This window comes from Vicia villosa, linkage group LG4, assembly GCF_029867415.1.
Source record: "Vicia villosa cultivar HV-30 ecotype Madison, WI linkage group LG4, Vvil1.0, whole genome shotgun sequence".
NCBI lineage: Eukaryota > Viridiplantae > Streptophyta > Magnoliopsida > Fabales > Fabaceae > Vicia > Vicia villosa.
The window spans coordinates 83,342,934-83,347,977 of NC_081183.1; the positions used below are offsets into that span (position 1 = coordinate 83,342,934).

Genomic DNA, 5,044 nt, shown 5'->3' on the forward strand with positions numbered 1-5,044 from the left:
CATTGTTTTTATCTTATAAGTTTTTTAGATACACTTATTTAATCCCCCCTTTCTAAGTGTTTTTCTATCCTTCAAAGGAATAATTGATCATTTAAATTTGGAAAAAGAAGGAAAACTTAAGATGATCTCATTGGGCATAAGTTGACTTTTCATCAACAAGTCAACCTTGGAATGTTGACTTTCGTTGACCAAGTCATGTTGACTTCCTCATTCTAGATGGACTATGACCGCTTTCTTTTGAGATTCATTTGGATCATATTGAATATCGAATACTGAAGCATGAAAAGTTTAAATTCAGAAAAGTATGGGAATTCACTCAAAAAGGAAAAGTTTTGTTCATTACACTATTCAACCATCATCCTATTACAAAACAAAGAAAATCATTACATAATATTCCATAAAAGACACATAGACCTAGTTCCTATACTATCTTCTTCAATAAGTCTTCACCATGATCCTGACTCCATCAAAGCCCTAACCAAGAATTCCTTCAAGCCTACCAATTATCTGAAAAAATCAATTCCAAACATGTCAAGACAAACTATAACAAATACATAAGTCAGCCCTGCATAAACAGAAAAGAAGCCAACTGCACATTCAATAAGACAGTACCAAATAAAGACCCTGCCGCACCAAATCATCATCCTTATTATTACAACCCTGCATCTCAAAACCAGTCCCTACAGCAAGTAAAGAAAAAGCAAAATTCTGCATCTTAACAATTCAACTCAAACTAATTGCTAACAGCACATCAAAATTCAAACCATAATCATACATAAAATAACAGCTTAACCAGTGGCGGAGCCAGCGCCCGGCCAGGTAGGGCAGCTGCCCAGGCTCCGCCCGACCACGCTTCACCATCCCGCGCCGGAGATCTCTGCAATACCATTCCGACGAACACCGTGACTTCATTCTTTCTTCTTTTTATTTCTTTTTCAGTTCGATTCTCGCTACGACATTCTTACTGTGTTGTTATTTGTTGTTGTTGCAGGTTATGCTTGACGAATTAATAGAGAAATGGGGTCGAATTTATCGTTTCGCGCTGTGCCCACCAAGTGTTCGGTAAAAGTTCTGAATCGAAATTCTCCTTTCTTTATCTTATTTTTGCTTTTGCTGGATATGTGGACTTACTTGCATCTGTGGGGGAATAACATTGCAGTCCAAGTAGGTCCTTTTTCTTCATAATAAGGTGAGTCCTTTGCATCATTAGGCATAGCCCAAAGCTCTAAAAATTTTCTAGTTAAGGACTGTATTTCATAGCATTATGTCATTATATAGGTGGGTCCAAGAGAGTTCGTAAGGGGCTGATTTTCATTTGGCATGACCTTTTAATAGTTTGATTATCCCTTTTGGCGCAACACTGGACCATATTCGATGAATGGAAATGGGCTCATCTAAGAGGTTTTTGAAGGTTACTGGTTCAAGTTTGCTTCTGCTATATAGGCTATCTATGCAGGGATTTAGAAGTTGCAGGGGCAGTTTTTTTCATGTTCCTTTTAGTATTTCGGTTGGTTAATACAGGGGGTGGGCTTTTGCTGCGTGGTTTAGTTTTTTTTGGGTCTAAGGGTGCCGTTTGCTTTTGCTGTTTTGTAGTGTTCCTTGGTGTTTTGTTTTTGTCTCTTTCATTGCCTGTTTGCTTATAGGAGTAGGTGTTTTTTGGGGATGTCCAATTAACATCTCCTTATACAACTACTTCCTATCTCAGTTTCTTCTTGTACCTTTCCTTTTATCCTAATACATCTCGTGTTATTCAGACCATTTTAATAAGTTTGATATTCAAAAATAAAATAAGATTTCTTTCATCTATTTTAATTTTTAGGAACTAATATTCTATTTTGTATCGTTTCTGTATAGCATTGTTATAGTTGTTTATGTATTTTCATAATGCAGAAGTTATACTTTTGATCCAACCCTTTTATTAAAATTTTTATATTTTCTATTTCTAAAGCTATACTTTTTCTATATAATAAGGGGGGACTTAGAAATACTAGTAGATAGAAGAGTTTGTTTCTTTATTGTTTTGAACCAATTCCTTCTTCTGGATATTTCGGTAAGTTAATCCCTTCATTTTAGTCTTTCAAATCCTTCTTTCAAATTTCAAAGTTATGTTTTTCTCGTCTCCATGTTTTATGCTTTTAACACTATAATTGTTTTCAGAGCACTAAAGCAAAGAAACAGGTGTGAGCAAAGATAGGAAAGACAACCACATTTAACAGGTTTGTGATTAGCTGATTTAGTATTGTTTATGATTTTGATTCAAAATTTGAAACTTTATGATTTTCTAGCTCTGCCACTGAGCTTAACCACCATTGTTCAATATCGTACACCGACACTCAGCCATAGATTTTTCCAATAGAAAAAGCCTAACATTTTCTTTAAACCATTTAACCAAACAAGTCTCAATCAAGTCAGCCCATGTTTTAACCCAAAAAACCCATATCAAAACAATGCAGCAAGTCCACAATCTTAACATACATTTCAGAGCAAACATTTCACAACAGTCCTATAAAACGAGTAAGGATCCACTCCATTTCTTAAAAAGAAATGGAGAGTCCATTACTATAGTTTTGTGTGCATAAAGTTAAATAAATAGTAAATATGTGTCACATGTCTTAGAAATACGTGTAATATAAACACAAAACTATAGTAATGGAAAAGAAATGGAGTATAAGAAATGGAGTGGATCCTTACTCCCCATAAAACCACTTTCAATGCATACATACAAACAGTCCTAACATCAGCCTATCCACCAAAATCTACATAACCTGCCGCACAAAATAAACAAGTCCAGAAAAGACTCTCAATCCAAAATTGACCCTGCATCCAGAAAACCAAGCCGAGTTAACAAGCGAGTCGATCTTGCTGCGAGAAAACCATAATACAATACGCACTCAATGTCATGACACAAGTCATGCTCATATTCAATTGCAAGTCAGATTCGGATTAGCACCATTCACGTACACACCGCAGATCCGAGAACATGATGCGTCTGCCATTCAAATTCATTAATAACCTACTAACAAAAAATGAGATTGTAACTAACAGATTTTTGCCAACTAATAATTCAGCCTTTACTAATTTGTTACATCAATTTACTACAAAAAAGAAAGCCCTGCAACTTTAAACCATAAAAAATCAGTTCAGAGTTTGCATAAAAGAAATACAAAAACCAAGTTCAACTCTTAACCCACCCTTGACTATCAGCAACTAACATTTCCCAACTGCTTTGTAAGTAACCTTTTAACCAACCTAACTGAATCATAACAACCAAAACAGAATTGTAAACCAACTAAATGCTAGCTCACTGAATTCCTAACAAAAATAACAAACCTATACTAACTCCCAGTAACAGAAAATCCAACAATATCAGTTACAAATCATAACTGAATTCAAACACTCTCTAACTGATCTCTCTTCCCTCCACCTCTATATATTCAAACCTCACCATTTCACTTTATTCCTGCATCCATTTCAACTGAACCACCATCTTCACCATTTTCTCCACAACCTATCAATTCCCTCTTCATTTTCTCCACAACCTCTCAATTCCCTCTTCATTCTCTCTGCAACTCCAATCTTCTCTCAATCTCTCTACAACTCTCTTCTCCCTCAAACTCATTGCACGCTCACCTCCATTGTTGAGCAGAGCTTCACCTCTGAAGCTTTTGCTACAATAGAGAAAAACTTCAATCACCCTCTCAGAATTCACCTTCGCACCTTGAAAACTTCTCTCAACTCGCCACTAACTTCATCACTCATTATCACGTAACAACTCACAAAATCAACAAGAAACAGAAGAAGAAGGAGAAGAAGATAGTGGAAGAAATTAGAAGGGAAGAGAAGTACACCTGACGTGAAGTTTTCCCCGCGTTTATTTCGCCAGCACGCAACAGTGATCTTCACCTCCGCGAACACTTTCCCCATGGTTTCAACTTGAACACATCCCTCGTCTCCATTCAATTTCGCTTCTTAGTCTTCTAGAGTTTTCGTGTGAGCTTGAATCTGAGGAACTCAAAACGGAATATAGGGAGAGAAAACGAGGCTAGGGATGTGTTTAATTTCGGATTCTGAGAAGCTCCGCCGCCGGGGCGATCTTTGGCGAGCGTCGAGAGCAAAACGAACGCGAGAAGGAGAGAAGAAAGTCTGAGATAGCATTTGAATCGTCACAACGAAATAAAACCCTAATTCCCTTTGTTATTTCACATTTTTCTTTTTTATTTTTATTAAAATCTGATTGAAGAAAATTGAAAAAAAAAATCTGAAAAGACCTTATGCCAATGTTTTAAAAACCGGACCGGTCATCAAACCGGTAAAGGTACTGGGTCACTGGTTCATTGGTTGAACTACCGGATCACTGGTCGAACCGCATGACTAAATCGGATTAAACCAGATAACTCGGTTGAATAAATCGGTCTCTATTACAATACTATATATTTATTAAATCGGTCGAACCGAATACTTAGTGTCTAAAAATATCACAACACCTACAAAATTTTAAAATATCATAATTTCACATGTTTATTCCTTAACATTTTAATTCTAAATATAATACAAAATAATACAAAATTTTAACATTCAAATTCTAAATATAATACAAAAATATAAATTTAAATAAATTTTAAATCAGGTCTAATTACAAACAGGGAAAAGTGGTTTTGTTTAAAGTCTAATTATATTTTAATTATATATTTTTAAAAAAAATCATGAAAACGACGTGGTTTTGTGCAGAAAAAAATAGAACATGCATTTGAACCACCGGTTTTCTAAAACTGTCGGTTCACTGGTTTTTTCCGGTTTTGACCAATTCTCACCGGTTCAATAACATACTTGGTCCGATAATCAAACCAGACCAGTAACCCTTCCGGTTCTCGGTCCAACCGGCCGATTCGGTCCGATTTTTAAAACACTGCCTTAGGCCTTGCACAATTGTTGATGCATATCGCCCGTAGGCCCACATACTCTTCATTTTTTGGCTAAAAATAATAAAAAAGAACAATCTTGGGCCACGCCTTGAGTTTGATTATGGGACTAACATATTGTTTTC

General features: G+C 35.9%; 1 long non-coding RNA gene across 1 annotated transcript; it reads right to left on the minus strand.

Moving 5' to 3' along the window:
- Nucleotides 1-293: 293 nt before the first annotated feature.
- Nucleotides 294-2,899, minus strand: LOC131599295 (uncharacterized). The gene is made up of 2 exons (XR_009282695.1): nucleotides 2,724-2,899; nucleotides 294-680 (listed from the first exon to the last, which is right to left on the minus strand). It is a non-coding gene; the product is annotated as an uncharacterized LOC131599295 (long non-coding RNA).
- Nucleotides 2,900-5,044: the final 2,145 nt, after the last annotated feature.